Raw genomic sequence first — 18,565 nt, 5'->3', positions numbered from 1 at the left:
TGGGGAGGACGCGTCAGGAAGAAGGGTGGGACAGGCAGCTTGTAGGAGGGCCTTTCCACCTGGGAGCTTCTAGGAATCGAAGGTTGTTCCAGCTTCCAGGGGTGACCGAGAATTTTCACCGGGTGCCTCCGGGGAAGCGAAGAGCCATTTAAGGGCGCAGGGAGGAGAGAGCAGCGTGGAGCGCCGGCTGCAGGGGGAGGCTGGGCCAGGCTCTGCCGCCCCGAGAGAGAATCTCCTGTTCTCCTGCTGACCGCTCCCGTGCCCCTCCCTCTCTTAGAATATCTGCCCCTGCGGGCAGGGGCCATCTCATTCACCGGGCATGGCCAGGGCCCAGGCCAGGGTCCAGGGGACAGTCGGTGCCCAGTAAACCTGGGCCTTCAAAGTCCGTCTGGGAACCTGGGCCCCGGGGGATCCCTGCCCGCTTTACCGGCTGGGTGCTCTCCGGTTGGCTCCTTCACCTCACTGAGGGTGTCTGCTTGTCCTCTCAGTGTGCATGGTGACAGGAGGGTGACTGACAGCTGTCCCTACCAGCCAGGTGAGCAGCACCTGTCTTTGTTGTTAGGTCCCCTCCCCCACTCCCACCGTCCCCTGGGCGGGCAGCGTCCAGGCCCTGCCCGCTGGCTTGCAGAGAAGGGCAGGCCAGCTGGTGGGGCCGGAACTTGGGTGAGCGCCCAGGGAGGGTGCGCTCGGGGCTGGCAGAGCCCCGGGCAGGGTGAAGGTTGAGTCACATCCATGACATCCTGGGGGAGGGGGGTGTTACGGTGACAGGGCACTCACTTCCGGTGAGGAGGGTGCGGTGTCTCACGCCTCAGGGCAGGTGACCCCACAGAAAGGCTTTGAGAAGGAAAGGGAACGGGAGCCCAGTGGGAAGTGCCAGCCAATCGCCGCCCAGGAGTCCCTTGGGCTGGGGGGGTCTGGAGCATGAGCTCCCACCTGCCCCCGCCCGCCTGCCTCCTGGCCTGGAGCTGCTCCCTACCCCCCCCCCGCCCCCCCCCCCCCCCCCCCCCGTGCAGGTGCGTTCACAGCCGCCCGTGCCCACCTCACGGTCCTGCCTCCACCCCGGCTCGCCCTAGTGCCCAATCCCAGCATCCTCTTCCCTAACCACGCCCCCAGCTGACATCCTGCCGGTGCCGAGGCCCACCCTGTTAACACGCCGTGTCCCTGAGGCTTTAAACCATCTATTTCTTCAAGATTTTAATTTATTTATTTTTAGAGAGAGGGGAAAGGGAAGGAGAAAGAAAGGGAAGGAAATATCAGTGTGTGGTTACCCCTTGCATGCCCCCAACAGGGAGCCTGGCCTGCAACCCAGGCACATGCCCTGACTGGGAATTGAACCGGCAACCCTTTGTTCGCAGGCCAGTACTCAGTCCACTGAGCCACACCAGCCAGGGCTGAAGCATCTTTGGACACAGCCCCTGCCCCTGTCCTCTGCCTGCCCTTGACATTTCAGGCCTCGGAGACGGCCCCTGACAGGTCAGCTGGTGTTCCACACTCGTCCCTCTCGCCCCTCTCTCCTCCCACTAGGCCGTCCTCCCTCTCCAGGGCTTGAATGGGGCCTGCCGGCCTCAAACCAGCTCCTCCGAGCTCCTCGCAGACTTGCCCGAATTGCTCACAGGGGCTGTTTCCGTGCTCACAGTTCCGACACGAGAGGCTGTCGGAACAAACGACTGCTCATTGAAAAGGGTGGCATCGCTCCTTGGTGTTCATTCACCCAAGCAGGCTGAGAACCTACGTACACACGCACGCACACACACACACACACACGCACACACACACCCTGCACACGAACGTTTACAGCAGCGCTATGCATAATTGCCCAGGCTTGGAAGCCACCAAGATGCTCTTTGATGTCTAAATGGATAAGCACCTTGTGGCGCATCCAGGCCAAAATGCATGTCACTAAGCGAAAGACACCAACTTGAGAGGGCCGCGTTCCGTGTGGTTGCAACAATGTGACACTCCGGGAAAGGCAGAGGCATGGAGACCAGGGGAAGGCCAGGGCTCGCCAAGGGCTGAGGGCGGGGCGGGGAGTGGGCAGGTGGAGCCCAGAGGGTTTTTAGGGCAGTGAAACCATTCCATGTGACGGGCTGAGACGGACATGTGTCATCATCATGCATTGGTCAAACCCCACAGAACGCACGACAGAAAGGACGCAGCCTGATGCGCCCTGTGGGCTTCGGTCAGTGGTCACGCCCTCGCGGGGGCCCTGCGGCTGTGACAAGGGCACCTCAGTAACACGTGAATGGCAGCGGCCACTGTGGTGGGGAGGAGAGGGATGTGGGTAAGTGGGGAGGGACTCTGTGTTTTCAGATCAACTTTTCTGTACACCTAAAACCGCCCTAAACAAAGTCACCTCTTTTTTTTCTCTTCAGCACTGAGGAGGTTCCCCGCCTTTGGACGCTGTGCCTCTGTCCTCTCTGTCACCCTGTCTCCCTTCCCCACGGGCCTGAGCCCCGGGAAGAGCCGAGGAGGCGGGTGCCGAGTTTCCTCTCGCGCTGGGTGCTGGGACGCGCCGGCCTGGCTGAGGAACTCACACACCGGGGACGCGGTTGGCAAGTATGAATCGTTCTCGAGCTGTGGACTGGGTGGCCGCTGGGGCGCGAGGGGGCCTGGGTCCGGCCTGCGTCTCCAAAGGGGGAGCGGGCGGCCTGCGAGGTCTTCCTCAAAGAGTCGCCGAGAAGGTCGCCAAGGAGGAGCCGCGGCAGCATGTGTCGGGGGGGGGGGGGGGGGGCGGCGGGAGCCAATGCAAGGAGGGGAGAGCACTGTAGAGCAGGTGCCTCTAGGGGCCTCCGGTGTCCAGGCAGGCCCCAAGGCCCAGCTCAGGGAGGCCCGGGCCTGGGCACGCTGGCCAGGGACGTGACCTCTGCTGCCCCGTGCCCTCCCCACCGGGAGACTTAGAACCGTATGAGGTCATGCAAAGAGCACGGCTTTGGAGCCAGACACAAGAACAGCGTGACCTTGGATAAGTCACTTTATCTCTCCGAGCCCCAGTCTCCTCAAGTGCAAAGCGGGGTTATTTTGAGGACGCCGGAGTATAAGCCATCATCACAGGCCTGTCACCACAGAGGGAAGTCACTGGGGCGGCAGCCCTGATGGCTCCTGGGGGCCGGGAGAAGCCGGGGCCAGGGGAGCCCAGGGAGCCCAGCCCATGGTGGTCTGACCCAGCAGGGGCTCGGTGAAGGCGGCCCTAGCGGCAGCGCGAATGAGCGGGAGGAGGCTGGCTCCCAGCTGGTCCCGCGGAGGGCCGGGCTCCGGGTGCCCGCGGTCTGGGCACACAGCAAGACTGCTGTGGCCTGTAATTAACCCAGGCCCGGCGGGCGGGCGGGCGGGCAGACGGGTGGACGGGCCCTCCTGTGCCCACATGATACTCCTGGCGGCCTCAACGAGTGCACGTGCTGCAATCTGAAACCCGAGCCACAGGCTGGAACCAGTTGCACAGAGAATAGAGTTGTCACAACAGGAAGGGCGGGTCCACAAGGGACAGTGGGAGGAGGCCCCGGCTCTGCTCTCCAGCCCCCCAGGCCACCCGGGAGCAGCCGGGACCCAGATGCCTCGGGAATGGCTACCAAGGGCATGAACTTGTTGGCATGCTGGGTTCGGCCCCTGGCTGGCTGCTGCCCCTGACCTTGGGCTGAAGCTCCCAGGAGGGCTGTTTGCCCGTGGCCTTCAGGCATCTGCCCAAGCTCGACCTCAGGCCTACAGCCCTTCCCCCATTACCTGCAGGCCCCGACCCCATTACCTGCCCCTCGAATGTGACCTTCCAAGTCCGGCTTACGTTTGGGGGTCCGCTCAAACTCTGCCTTTCTCAGGAGCCCTCTGGGACCCCCCAGCACACTGCCGGGGCGCTGTCGAGGCCTGCTCACAGCCTGCCTCCCCTGCTCCCTCGGCTCCCCCCACCCCCGCCCAGAATGAGTTGCTTGAAGGTAGGGAAATGCATATTTTCCTTTTTTTCTAAGGATTTTATTCGTTTATTTTATTTTATTTATTTTTGTTAAGATTTTATTTATTTATTTTTAGGGAGGGAAGGAAGGGAGAGAGAGAGAGAGAGAGAGAGAGAGAGAGAGAGACATCAATGTGCGGTTGCTGGGGGTCATGGCCTGCAACCCAGGCATGTACCCTGGCTGAGAATCAAACCTGGGACACTTTGGTTCCCAGCCCGCTCTCAATCCACTGAGCTACGCCAGCCAGGGCTTTATTCCTTTATTTTAGAGAGGAAAAAGGGGGGAGAGAGAGAGTGGGAGAGAAACATCAATGTGCAGACCTCTTGCATGCCCCTCGCTGGGGACCCAGCCCACAACCCAGGCATGTGCCCTGACTGGGAATCAAACTGATGACCCTTTGGTTCACATGCCCGTGCTCCATCCACTGAGCCACACCAGCCGGGGGAATGTGTAGTTTCATTCACGCCTAGGTACTTGGTGGCATGTGCCTGCGGTGTCAGAGTGGGCGTCACTGAGGAGGGTTTTGAAGTAGCGTGTCTGGGAGGGCACGTTAGCAAAGGGAAGGACGGTGGGAACCGGTGCAAGGATGCGGGCAAGGGCACGGGGACCAGCTGTGTGAGGGTATCATAGACTAGACATCCGGGGGAGGGTGCTGCAGGAGCCCGGAGGCCCGAGCGTGAGAGGTGCCCCTGGCCCTGATGGCTGGCAAAGCTGGACAACTCCCTGGACTCCCCTGGGCCTCTGCTTGAACTTGAACCTGCTCAGGCCTTGGGCTCTCCTGGCTTCCACGCACTGGTCCTGCATGCTCCACGCAGCCCCTTTACCGGTCTCTCCCCCCACCTGCCCAGCCCTGCGCGTCAGTGGCAAATCATCGCCCCCACGCCTGTTAACCTGCCGACCCCCCATTCTGACTGCTCCATCATTCACGCACCTGAAGCAGAAAAGTTTCAGTGCAGATTATTCGGAACCATCTGTAACCCACCCTGGTTGCATTACCCGTGGATTGAGTGCTGGCCTGTGAACTGCAAGGTCGCTGGTTCGATTCCCAGGCAGGGCACACGCCTGGGTTGCTGGCTGAGTCCGCAGTTGGGGGTGTGCGAGAGGCAACTGATCAACGAATCTCTTACAGAATGTGTCAATGTTTCTCTCCCTCTTTTCCTCCCTCCCTTCCCCTCTCTAAAAATAAATAAAATAAAATAAAGTCCCATCTGTAACTCGCCCTGGCAGCCTCTGGCTTGGATCTATTATCTGCTGACCAGCCCTAGAGAGAAGAGAAAGTGGGTGGCCGTAGGCAGTCCACTGGGCAGGGGAGTTGCTTGAACTTGACATGGGACTGTTTGGGTCAGAAGGTGGGTCCGACGGGCCTCAGACCCGGCTGGAAGCTCCTGCAGAGGGCAGGGGGGATGGGGCGCCCATGCAGGGCAGGGATGGGGCCTGGGAGGAGCCGAGGGCCGTGGGAGTGGGAATGCAGGCAGCCGGGTGGGGCGGCCCTCGAGGCAGAGAGACGGTTTCCACGTTCCTCCGTGGGTGATAGCGCCAGTCAGCCGGGTGTTGAGCTGAGCTGGAAGTCCGCCTCCCCTGAAACTCATCGTCTCGGGGGGCGTAGCACCCTGAGCTGTGCTGCTGTTGGGGCAGGGAGCACAGAAGGACCGGCAGCTAGCCGGTCCGCCGGGGCCTGCCAGGCGTGTCCCCTGCTCACTGTCCCTTTCCCAGCCCAGGAGGTGGCTCAGGTGAGCACGTGCATGATGGCCAAGGCCATACCGGTAACAATGGACTGAGCACCTACTGTGTGCCAGGCGCTATGCAAATGATTTCATCCATCACCACGCTAATTTCCTTCCCTGCACCCCCCTGCCCCCCAAGTAGTGGCGAGCCATCATTTCCCAGTCTAGACAAGGACAAGGACACTAAGGCCATGAAGTGAGGGGACTTGCCCAATGCTATAAGCCTAAAACTGCTCTAAAAGAGAAAGTCTACTAAAATAAAACCAAAACAAAGCAAAAAAAAAAAAAAAGTACACAGAACCAGTGAGGCTAATCTTTCCTAATTGCTGGAAACAAAAAAGCCTTTTTTAACAAAAGATAAGGCTGGGTCTGTGTCGCTCAGCCTCTCCTGCTCCTTCTTTCGGACACCAGGAAGTGCCCAGGACGGAGTTAAACATTGAACCAGAGGGTGGGGGTGTCTGTGGAAGTCTGACCTTCACCGCCGCTTCTTGGGCTACTGCTGGGAGGGTGACATTGAGCTACCAGAGTCCTGACCCTGACTGAGGGGAGCGCCCATGGCCACCTCACCCTCCCGACCCCCCGGGGAGGCATGCGTGTCCCCCAAGCCAGAGTCTCTGTCCAATGTCACGCAGATGGTGATTCAACAAGTCAGGCGCGGATATGCAGAAGGACAAGGTCCCTCTTTGTCCCCAGGACCTTGGGAAACAGCTGGACTGGGGGCCAAGAGCAGCCCTTGATGGCTTCCCACTTGTCATGACACCTTACATGTAATCAATAGCAGCGTTTATGTTGGTGTATGTTTATTTTATAATGTAAATATTGGCGTGCAACTTCTAAGTTCAGGCTTATTAACATTCCTTTGTTATAAACTGAGCCCGTAAGAGCAAAGTCACTGTTTTGATGACTGTACATTTTGAGACTGTTGTAGTTTTTTAAAACAAAAGTTAGCCTTCCGTATCAAATATAGCAAGGAAATCTGGATTCCCAGAAATAGTTGCGCGTGATAACAAATATCTTGTTCTGCAATCACAGGGTGACCTTCGATGTATCTGATCCAGGAGCTGACAAAGTGTAAGGTGAGACTGCTTTCAGAATGCAATCTCTCCCGGCTTCCAGGACCTCCTCATCCTCCGGGGTTTCAGGGACCAAGGAAGGAGTTCCCCAGGAAGTTTCTGTCTTCACATCAGGGCAGAAAATACTTGACAGTGTATCGCATAAAGCCTGCATTGTTAGTCTTCATTCAAAGTTTTAAGCACTCACTTTAATGTATCAATTTTGTCATTGACACTTGTTCCACTTGGACACCAATGGCAACATTGTAACCCTAACCCCCTCAGAAGGAGCTTTTCCACTTAGTAAAAGTTAGAAGTATCTATCTGTCGGGAACAGTGCTTTCAAAATGCATGATGTGTAAGAACCAATTGAGAAACTGGTGGAAAACGGGGCAATCCCGAGGCAGGGTGTCCTGGAAATGCCCACTTTGGGAAATGTCCACGTGGCGTGAACATACCCCGCCGACTTCGGGCGGGAGCAGGCTCCAGGGTGACGTATCTTTGCCAGGGGCATGGAGTGGGACGCGGCACGCTGTGGCGTGGGAGTGGAGCCGTGTGCTTGCCGGTACAATTTTATGTGAGCAGGCGTGCGCAGGCCAGAACAGAACGGGGCGAGGAAGGCCGGGGTGATTGCCCCCTAATCAATGACACATTTGCAAGGAATTCAGATCTTGACGCAGCTTGGCAGCGGGGAGCTTCATTCCAAGGTATATCTACAACTGTGTGTCCCTGGCCTCAATGGTTAACGCGCCGGTGTCCCCCAGTGCACAGCGACTGTTAACCACGCACAGAACATATTCTTGGCTCTTCTTTTAATCGCAATTTTTAAAATTGATTTTTAAACTTTATTTTTTATTTAGAGATAGGGGAAGGGAGGGAGCAAGGGAGAGAAAAAACATCGATGTGAGAGAGAAACATCAATCAGTTGCCTTCTGAGTGCACCCTGACCAGGGACCAAAACCCGCCACCCAGGAGCATGTCCTGACCGGGAGACGAACTGGCAACCTTTCAGTTTGCAGGACAACGCCCAACCAACGAGCCACACCAGCCAGGGCTAACCACCCATTTCTGTTTTATTTATTTATTTGTAAAGGCTTTACTTACTATAAAATAATGTTTAGAGAGAGGGCAAGGGAGGGAGAAAGAGAGGGAGAGAAACATCAATGTGCGGTTGCCTCTCATGCGCCCCTCACCAGGGACCTGGCCTGCAACCCAGGCATGTGCCCCGACTGGGAATTGAACCAGTGACCCTTAGGTTCACAGGCCAGCTCTCAATCCACTGAGCCACACCAGCCAGGGCTAATGACCCATTTTTAAAAAGAGCACTTTTACAAAATGTGCACGAGCCCTCGCACACACTCAGCCACCACGGGCTGCGCCCGCTGCCTCCTAAGAGCCCCACGGTGTGATCTCAAGGATCCTTGTACTTCCCTGAGTACCAGATTCTGTGGTTACCCCCATTTCACAGCTGAACTGAGACTTGAGTGGCGAAGCAACTTGCTAGCACCACATACCTGCTGGCCGCTCAGCCGCCTTCCCCACGGCAGGTGCCCTCACCGCTCGTGTCTGCAATGCGCTGGCCCAGCGGAACCTTCCTCCCTCCTTGGGGAGCAGGGTTTCTCGCCTCTGGGCCTTTGCGCTCCTGACTGCCATCCACCTGGGCTCGGTCAGACGTCACTGCCTTCAATACTGTCGCCCTCCTGCTGGAGGGTTTCTCCTCCCACGGGACCACGGCCACGCCTCAGTGGGAGTCTCTCCTACGGCTTTTCTATATGCCAGATCCTGCAGAGCCTCCCCAGGAGCCCGGGCAGGACCCGGGTTCACCTCTCCCTGAATCCCCCAGCCATGCCCCGCCCCCCCGCCCCCGCTGCCTTACACTTTGCAATTAAGGATTGAGTGAATGTCTGTAGCAAACTTTAACATTTTCCCTTGAAAGAAGCATGTATGCCGATGTACAAGAATATTTTATCGGCGATACAACTATATTTGGATGTTTTTATTATTATTATTATTTTGAGAGTGTTTTGTTCTCTGTGAAAGCATGGTTTAACTCCTGGGCTGTCTATTTATCCTGGCTGCTTAGTGGGAAATGGCTACTATGTGACTAACCCGGTCAGCCTTGGTTCCGGACCCAGGCAACGGGCACATTCTGTGGGAGGGAGGGGGGGAGCGAAGTGGCAGCTGACAAAGTGTGACCACACGTTAGCCGCTCAGATGTGGAGCGCTCACCTGCGCGCCCAGAGCTGCCCTGCACGCTCCCGCCTGCTTTGCCCTGTGGACTCCTCGCCACACCCTGTGCCACAGATAGGGACCCAGGGGTGCAGAGAGCTGCAGAGACGTGGCGAGGCCCCTCCGTGGGGAGGGGGAGGAGGCAGGGCCGGGCTCCGGGCTCCTTTGAGTATGATCAAAGGGGGCTGGATGTAATGTTGTGAAATATTCGTGGGGATCAGAGCTGGCTCATCGCTGGCACAGGGGGGCTCTCTTTGGGAAAATACCCCGAGGAGCTGCTGGGACAGAAGGTGAGACCCAGAGGGTTCAGCAACAGCGTCAAACTGGTGCGTGCAAGCGAGTGAGAGGAACTCTGGTGTTGTCCCTCTCACTTGGGCAGAGGAAAGAGGGTCATGGGACAGGTAGTGACCTCTTGGGCCACGAGGTCAGAAGGGCTCGGGAGGTGTTTTGTGCTGCTAGGCAGTGCCAGGCTCCATGCCTCATAGCTGCATCCGGGCCGCAGCGGTCCCTGCCAGACTTGCAGTTCTCAGGATGAAGGGGATTTATGGGAGGTGCGTGTACAGGGAGAAGGGGACGGTGCTGAGGACTGTGGGAAAGAGCAGCAGGCTTGAGGCAGAGGTGACAGCCACTTTTCAGACACCTCAGGGAGGACTCTGGATCTTCACAAGGCGTAGGACAGGGGTGGGCATGGACCTTATCCAGATCTTAGGGGCCTGGGAGACCCTGGCTGATGCCTGGGTTTGGCATGCATGCTCCAGAGTGGTTCCAGTGGGCTGAGTCCTGGAGAATGCCAGGGACTTCTTGGCATTGACTTATCCTGGCACAGCATGGTGGTATCTTTTTTTCCCCTTTTCTTTCTCAATTATTATCATAAGCACAATGCAACAGAATAGTTTGGAAAGGGAACCACCCCTCTTTCTTGTGGCTTCTCTTCCAGTCCCCACCCACAGGCACAGGAGTAGCAGTTTTAGAGTTCCCGCCATCGTGGATTTTGTATCTGGCTTTTTCTTCTGGTGTTTTTAGCATTTTTATCCTGGCTCTGCCGTGTACTCTCTTTATTCCGGCCACTCCCCCAAAAGCTACCTGGTGCCAGTGTCCCAAACCCTCCCTTGGGCTTTGTACGCAAACCACCGCCATCATCCCTCCCACCTCTGCTTTGTGTGAACTAAGCCGGTCCAGCAGCGTGAGTGTGAGGGAGCCCTGATGACATCAGCTTCCCGAGTATCTTAGCAGAGGAAACTTTCAGAAAGTCTTCCCTAAAGTCCTAATCAGATACGGTGTTGCCGTGCCGCGCTCCCCACCCCTGGATGCCCGCAGAACCGTAAACCTCTAGCTCCATAGTTTCACCAGCTGAGCGACCTCTGAGAACCACAACCTCAAAGTCGTTCTGGGAGAGTGACCTAGCAACCCGCTCAGCCGCTTAAGTAGGCACAGACCTTTTGATTGACAGGGGAAGCCGCCAATGGTGTCCAGGCAAGCCCCTTTTGTGCTGGGGGCCGTGAGCGGCTTCTCTTCTTTGATCCAATAAGATGCCCAGAAAGGGATGTGGGGTGGGGCCCTGCTCCCAGCAGCCAATGGGACGAGCACAGCGGGCGCGGAGGAGGCGGGGCGCTCGGCGCTGGCGGCAGAAGCGGCTGCGGCGGAGCAGGGCAGGGCCGGTTAGCGCTGCCGGAGCCAGGGCCGGAGCCGGAGCAGGAGCCGGAGACGCGGTCGCTGCCGGAGCGGGGTGCGCGGCGGGCCCGGAGACGAGCGGCGGCCGAGGTGAGGGGCGCGTGTGGGCGGTTGGGGAGGCTCGGGCGGACGCGGGGACCCTGGTCGGCGGCGCGGCCCTCGCGCTGTCAGGCCGCCGCGCCCCGCGCCGCGGGCAGCCTCTGCGGCCGCTCTGCCAGCGCGCGAACTTCCTGTCGCCGTGGGAGGGGGTGTGTTCGGGGCGCCGCGGGCGCCGCGGGGGGCGCTGGAGAGGACACCCGGGCGGGGGGTCCGGGGGATCGTGGGGGTGGGCTTGAGGAAAAGTGGGAGGCGGTGGGGCGCGGGCCGGGGGCTCGCTGGAAGGAGAAGCGCCGGAGCAGGGCCCGCGGGGGTCAAAGGGGTGCGGCCGAAGGGGACGCGGGCGACCCCGGGAGCGACTTAGGGAGGAGCGGGGCCGCGGCTGGGAGGGCAGCCCGGGAGCGCGGAGGTCCCCTGGTGGAGGCGCGGGCCGGCGCGGGCGGCCGGGGAGACGCGCCGGCGGAGAGGTGTGGCTGGGAAACGCCTGTGCGAGGGCTCGGCCGGGTCCAAGGGTGGCCTGGAGGGAGGGGGCGGAGGGAGCGGGCCGGACGCGCAGGCGGATGCGCTCGTTCGGGGCGCTTTGATGACCGCCCTCCGCTTCCTTCCTTCCCAGCCCCGCTGCCCCTGTCCTGGCTCTGGACGGGCGCAGAGCCCTTCCCCGTGAGCCGGTCCTAGGGCTTCGGGGCCCGGCAGGAGAGCCTGGGGCGGTTTGCCCGTTCGCCCCTCTGAGTTTTCCCGGACTGTCACTGGCTTAGGGAAACGTGAGCGTCCTCCCTCCCGCACTGGGGTTTCGAGCCTGCCTGGCATCCAGAGAGATCCGGGATGGGAGAGTGTGCGATTTCTGCTGCCTGATTTCGGTGGTTCCTGGGGTGGGGTTTTGCCCCACCCTTCCCCCCGAGGGGTGTCCAACCCGGGGCCGCGGGCTGCGTGCGGCCCGGGATGGCTATGAATTCAGCCCAAGGCAAACTCGTGAATTTACTTAAATCTTTTTCCCCATCCCCTCATCAGTGTTCTTTAGTGTTTGTGTATTTAATGTGTGGCCCAAGACAGCTCTTCTTCCAGTGTGGCCCAGAGACGTCACAAGGACGGACATTCAGATATCTTTTCAGACACAGCTGGTCAGGGAAGGAGGCTGGGCTGTGGCCCTGGGGCCCACCCAGCTGCAGCCCTCGAGGCTGCTGCTGCTGGCCGAGTGGAGCGGGGAAGGGAGCCTTCAGGTGGGGCGGTGTGTTCCCTTCCTGGATCTTGTCTTCTTTTGGGTACCCCAACTGCTGCGTGTTTTCGTGGTTAAGGAGGGTAGGCTGCTTACAATCTCCAGGGCTACTCATTACACTGTTAGCCAAACACTCCCTGTCTGCCCTCATGAAAAGAGAGAAGCCAGCTCCGAGAATTTAAAGCTGCAGAGGGCAAGCTGGCGCCTTCCTCCGGTCCTCGTAGGTACCTCCCCTGAGGTTGTCCCCATATGCTGAAGCTGTGTGCCGCCCCTCCTAGGACTGAGGGGTTGGAGCCCAGGGCAAGGCGGGGGCCAGCCGTTGAGTGCCAGCCCTCCCATTCTCACCCCAAACATTCTTACTCCCCTTGATCGCAAGCCTGCCTGCAGCCTCCTTATATAGAGGCACCGGAGCGGGTGGGGGCCGGCAGTGCCACTCGGGTTTCTCTTGATTCACGGGGGAAACTCATCTGCGTGCCTTTAAACTTAACGTTCGAGTTTGGCAGTCTCCTCGGTGAGGTCGTTCTCCTTGAGGTAGAGGCCAGGGCATCAGGACCTTCCCTGTGGTGTGTTTTTCTTGTGCCAATTGTCTTGAAGCTTTCAGGAAAGTGGCCATTAGGCCGATGATATTTATTACTTGGGAAAGTAACATAACACAGACGAGCAGATCAGTGATTAGATCTGCACTCCGTTCACTTTTTGGGAGAAGAATGAAAACTCATTTGAATGGAAATGGCGTTCTTAGCTCATGCTGTTCGGGAAGTGGAACTTTATTACTTTCAGTCTCAAATGTATAAGAGGTTGTAATATGGAAATCATCTAAAAGCATGCGCATATATATATATATATATATATATATAAAACCAGTGTGTGGGTGTTGAACATGTTCTGCCTCCGGGAAGTAAAGTTGACTTTCCCCAGTCCTGGACGCCGACCAAGTCCATATCTCCAGTGGCCAGGCCAGTTTCTGGGTGGGAGCTGAGGTCCCTTTGTCCTTAAGCTTTTTGTTTCTTCTCAATTCACTTCCAAGTGAGTCCATACAGATTGAGTTAGGAGCATGCGGTTCAGGCTTCCTGCTTCTGGGGGGATCCTCTGTTGCTGCAGGGTGTTACGGAATATCAAAAGATTGCAGAGATGCCTTAATAATAACAGTGATAATAGCTCCTCGTGTGTAGAGATCCTGCCAGCGTCTACCGAGCGCTCTCTGGCCACTTTCACCTGAACCCCCCAGCCGACTTGGGCCTGCCTTATCTGCCATCGGAGTGTAGCAGTGGCTCACCTACAGGAGGCCACCCTGTAGATTACGGGGTTAGTGACCGCCGTCACATGCGCGATAGTGCTGGTTCAGTTTTTTTCCAGTGAGATTGCTGGGAGCGGCAGCCGCGTACCTGGAGCAGTAGTGCCTCAGCTATGACGTCAGTTTGCACTCCGCAGGCAGCTAGCCGCCTTTCTTTCTGGCCCTGGCGGTGACCCGTCACGTGCACGAAAGCATCATCCTGACTGCCCCCGGGGTGGTCCCTGGGCGGGCTGTGTGGGGATCCCTTCAGTGTTTAGTGTCCGCACTGAGGGGTTCCTTAGCATTCGGGTACCTGGGCTCTGGCTGCTGCTTGGAGACAGTCTGCAAAGGAGTCTCGAAGTATCCTGTGCGGTGCGACGTTCTTGGCGTCCGTGTGGTTCCAAAGGTGACTGACCGCCTAAGGGACCACTGCCCTCTCAGAGCACAAGTTTTGGTATTTTGATTAAAAACACAAAGAACAACAACAAAAACCTCTTTTCTTTAATTATGGAATGACTTGTATTTCTTTCCATGATTGCACATTTATCTGTTTGCTTAATAAAGCAGCGCCATTTTGTCTTTTTTGTCTCCTAGATGAAAATCCTTATTTTTAAACATTGACATGTACTTGACATATAAACTTAATTAAAAAAAATTTCAACATTAAAAAATCATATTTCCTGTCTCCAGTTACTGAACTAGACAGATGAGAATATAGAAATGTATAAATGTAGACTCAACTATCAAAAACCTCAGCTAGAAGCCTTAAGAAGGAAAATAAGGATAGAAATTTGCCATAACCTGAATAAAATAATATTGAACGTCAACTGTAATTGAAAAATAAAATAGTCCTGGCTGGTGTGGCGCAGTGGATTGAGCACAGGCTGCAAACCAGAAGGGTTGCCAGCTTGATCCCTGGTCAGGGCACGTGCCCGGGTTGTGGGCCTGGGTTGCGGGCCAGGTCCCCGGTAGGGGGCGGGGGCGGCACCAGACTGAAGTGTGTCTCGCACATCTGTGTTTCTCTCCCTTTTAATCTCCCTCCCTTGCCTCTCTCAAGGAGTAAATACATAAAATCTTACAGTAAAGATTTATTATTTATATATTTATCTAAAGATATAAATTTTATTGCATTTCTTCTTTTTCTTAGATTTTATTTATTTATTTTTAGAGAGAGGGGAAAGGAGGGAGAATGAAAGGGAGAGAAATAGCAATGTTCGCTAGAAATATTGAGTGGTTGCCTCTTGCTTGCCCCCCACCTCGGGCCTGGCCCACAGCCAGGCGTGGGCCCCAGCTGGGAACTGAACCTGGGAATCGAACCCGCAACCTTTCTGCTCACAGGCCGACACTCAGTCCGCTGAGTCACCCCAGCCGGGGCTGTAAATAATAAATCTTAGCTGTGTCAAAATGCTTAGAAAGAAAACAAGTGGAAAGATATAAATCAAACCATTGCAACTGTTTTGTTAATCTAGAAATGGCTGTGTTCTCTACATTTTTTATTATAAGATTAGGAATTTTTCATGGAAGGCAGAGCAGTATATTCTTTTAATACATCCAGCGTAACTTTTAAAAACAAAGCAACTTGGCTGTCATGGAGAAGCCACGTGTGCAGTGGCCTGCACCGCGCACCCCGGCTGTCGGAGGTCTGCGTGACCCTCCTCCCCGACACTGGGGGGCGAGGGGGGGCGTGGGAGGGGCATGATGGCCACCAGTGGCCCTGGGCTCTGTCTGGCTGTTCCCTGACCAACCCTGAGGCCTGAGAAAATCACATTCTCTTTGAGCTCAGTTTTCATATTTGTAAAATAAGGGGCTTGAAGGTTCTTAACCTTCTGAGGATCTGATAACAACTGTGGGCTTCTTCCCGGAAAGCAGACAGGCGGGCAGCTTCCGAGGCCCGGGCCCAGAGTAAGAACTGGACCATCTCGTCTCTGAGCTCCTGCTCCGCCCCCCCCCCCGCCCCCCGGCCCTCACACACTCTGAAGTCCTGTCTGCCCGTCGTCTTTGAACTAATAATAGCGATGAATAATGTGCTCACAGGGGATACGTTCTAATACCTCTCCCTCTCTCTCTCTTTTTTTTGTCTTTAAAACATTTCTGAGAGGTGCGGGTGGTGAGGGATACTCTTTTTTGTGATGAAGAAAGAGGTACCAGACCTGGCCACCGCTCGGGTAGGGCTGCACAGCCAGAGGTCTGCCTTGGGATCAGACCCGGGCTTCTGGTGGCCAGCTTGGGTTTTTTCCACTAGGTTTCGTTTCCTAGGTGGTTGTCTTTACGAGTTGTGTCTGGCAGTGCAAATATCCCAGAATGGGTCACTTGCAGAGGAAACTATTTGTTCATCTGCTGAAAGAACTGTTTTTTGTCTGAATTTGGATCACTAAACACCTTTCTGCCTGGCCTTCAAAAGGTTATTTATTTTGTTTCTGTTATTTTTTTTCTTGCCGTATTTTCCATAGGGACATATTTGTAGGCCTTGGTGTTTTGAGCAGACTTGTTTAATGTTTATGATTTTTTAAAAGATTTTATTTATTTATTTTCAGAGAGGGAAGGGAGGGAGAAAAAGAGAGAGAGAAACATCAATGTGCGGTTGCTGGGGGTCATGGCCTGCAACCCAAGCATGTACCCTGACTGGGAATCGAACCTGCGACACTTTGGTTCGCAGCCCGCGCTCAATCCACTGAGCTATGCCAGCCAGGGCTATGTTTATAATTAAAGAGTACATTGAAATGATTACTTCTCAGTATGGCTTAGCACTTGAGAAACTTGTGAAATAAATGTAAGTGAAAATCCCAGACATTTGACTCATTCCGTTCACACACGTCCTCACGGACGGGACATGGTCCCTGTAGCCGAGAGGCCCCTCCCTGGGCTCAGAGCCGCTGGGCACAGGTTGTGCCAGCGACCGTCACTGTCCAACAGTGGCTTCTTGTGGCCTTCTGGACGTTTTAAGGACTGATTTTTTTTTTTAAGTTTGTTGACAGCTCAGTCTCAGCTGCATAAAGAGCTTATGTGCGCAAAAAGACACTGAGCTTGAAAGCCTCACAGATGTCAGACGGTTTATTGTTGATGAAAAGAGTCGCCCATTGTAAAGGCCTTTGGATGCTCAGACTCGGAGGTGACAGGATGGCATGTGGGGGTGTCACTCTGGAGCTGAGGGTGTGTGTGTGTGTGTGTGTGTGTCCGTGTCCTCCTGGCCTGTCGTGTTACGCCTGACGCCCGTCAGGAGACGGGCTGACATCACCCACTGTCCAGGCGTGGGAAGAGGACTTGCTCACTCCACAGTGCGCTCCTTTAGGGTGGCCGAGAGGATGAGGCAGACGCGCACAGCCTCAGTGACACCGCCCGCAGAGCCTGATGTCACGTGTCAGCCTCCCTAAGCCAACTGTCCGCTGGAGAGGGCTCGGTGGAGGCGTGGGGCCGTCGGTGAGTTCCGCGCGCCCAGCAGTGGACAGTCACCGGGTGGAGGCGCCTGGGCAGGGAAGAGGCTGCCGGAGAGCAGGGCCCACGGCCGGGTGGAAGCTCAGGCTGCCGCCACTGTGCGGGATGGCGCCCCGCCCACCGCACGACCCGCTGTAGCGCCTCCTCCGTGAGCCCCGCCAGAGTGGGTGAGCGTGTGCTCTCCCCCGGGAGCTTGCGGCCTGGAGTCAGCCCTTCTCTCCCGGGGGCCTCCCGACGTGATTTACGTGTTGACGCAGTGGCAGGGTTGTCAGCAGTGAGCTCAGGAGTGCCGCTGGTGAGGCCACTCTGTGAGGGCTTTGTGCTTTTTGCTTCCCCGAGCTGGGTGGCGGCCTTCGGAGGGAGAGTGTGTGGGAGAAGGGAAGCGGCCGCCCTGGCCCCTGAGCGTGCGGTGCCCCCGGCACCTGGCTCCACCCACCGTCCTGGGATTCTGAGATTAAGGTGACTTTGCACTCTGCAGAGGCAGCTCGGTCAGCATGCGGGCCGAGAAGCAAGCACATTTCATCAGGACGGTGGAAAATAGGGGTGTGTACGAAGTAGGGGGGCCAAAGGGGGCCGGTCTGACTGCCCTCCGGACCCTGCGGAGGGCTGACCTTGAGGGAGGTGACCGGAGTGGCCGTGCCAGTCCGCAGGTGTTTCCCAGGTGGCAGTGACTGGAGGCAGAGGCCAGGCAGAGGCCTGGGGCTGTGACGAACCTGTGGGTGTGAGTGGCTTCGTGTGAGGGGGGCCGCTGAGGATGGGGGGTGGAGGGCTGGTGGGCAGGTTCGGGCTGTGGGCCCCGCCTGGCACGTGCGCCCGGGCCGGGCCTCTTCCTGGAGGACGAACCTCAGCTGCAGGCCGTTTCGGGGTAGCAGACCCAGCAGGCCCAGCAGGCCGATGCTCTGCAGAGAGGCAGGCTGCCACTGGAGAAGTCGGGGGTACAGATGGGGGAGGGGTGACCCAGGTGGCTCACTCTTACAAAGGTCACCTGTGTCCCCAGGGACACGAGGACTGCCACCGGCGTTCCGAGGGAGCACTGGCTGGACTCTCACAGCAGACTTCCAGGTGGGCTGGGCCTCGGCCTGGCCTCGGCTGCTTGGCCTGCGTTTACGTTTCTGGTTAGGAAGGCGGTGGCTGCCTGGGTTCTGCTGCTCCTTCCACGTGGCTTGTGCGTGCAGGCCCATGCTGCCAGTGTGTGACGTTCTCCCCCCCATCCCGTCCTGCAGGAGAAAGGTCACGCAGCCCTGGGCTCTGCCTCTGCTCCACCCCTAGGTAGCCATGTGGTCCTCCTCGGCCAAGTGCTTCAGCATCCCCCTGAACAGGTGCTGATGGCTCCTCCTCATGTGACCGAGGGAGGCAGTGTGAGGTGGGCCGCGGGGCCGGCTCGCTGTGGCTATGGTCCGGCTCAGAGTGCATGGTCCGCATCTGCTGAAGTGCATCTGCTACTGAAGCGAAATATACTGTCCTTAAAGTGCCCAAGTTGATGCACTGTTACCAGTTCTATTGAAAAGCTTTCTAAAACGTGTTATTCTTGCCCTGGCCAGGTGGGTCAGTGGGTTGGAGCATCGTCCCACACACCAAAATGCTGCAGGTTCGATTCCTGGTCAGGGCACATGCCTGGTTGCATGTTCTACCACGGTCGGGGTGTGCACGGAAGGCAACTGACTGATGTTCCTCTCTCTCTCTCTCCCTCTCCGCCCGCTTTCCTCTCTCTCTACAATCTATAAGAAACATATCTTCAGGTGAGGGTCAGAAAAATGTGCTCTTCTTTTCTCCAGCCGCAGCATACTTACTGAGTGTCTTTGGCCCTTTCTTTGGTGACTCAGGGTCACACGGGAGCTGGCTGGCACGGGCGAGGCCTCCAGCCCCGCGTGGGATGCCCTCCCGTCCTAGCGCTGTGGGCAGCCTCTCTCCCCTCTCCTTCCCACCTCCGCCAA

General features: G+C 57.1%; 1 protein-coding gene across 4 annotated transcripts in view; it reads left to right on the top strand.

Moving 5' to 3' along the window:
• Nucleotides 1–10,566: 10,566 nt before the first annotated feature.
• Nucleotides 10,567–18,565, top strand: part of PACSIN2 (protein kinase C and casein kinase substrate in neurons 2) — an 82,285-nt gene continuing 74,286 nt past the window's right edge. For 2 of the 4 annotated variants that reach the window (XM_028533191.2, XM_028533190.2), the window contains exon 1: nucleotides 10,568–10,707. The gene's annotated coding sequence lies outside the window, so the exon portion shown is untranslated. Of the gene's footprint in view, nucleotides 10,708–18,565 lie in introns of all 4 variants that reach the window. The other 2 variants (XM_028533192.2, XM_028533189.2) reach the window with 2 other exon arrangements.

This window comes from Phyllostomus discolor, chromosome 2, assembly GCF_004126475.2.
Source record: "Phyllostomus discolor isolate MPI-MPIP mPhyDis1 chromosome 2, mPhyDis1.pri.v3, whole genome shotgun sequence".
NCBI lineage: Eukaryota > Metazoa > Chordata > Mammalia > Chiroptera > Phyllostomidae > Phyllostomus > Phyllostomus discolor.
This window is presented reverse-complemented; position numbering and strand designations above follow the sequence as displayed.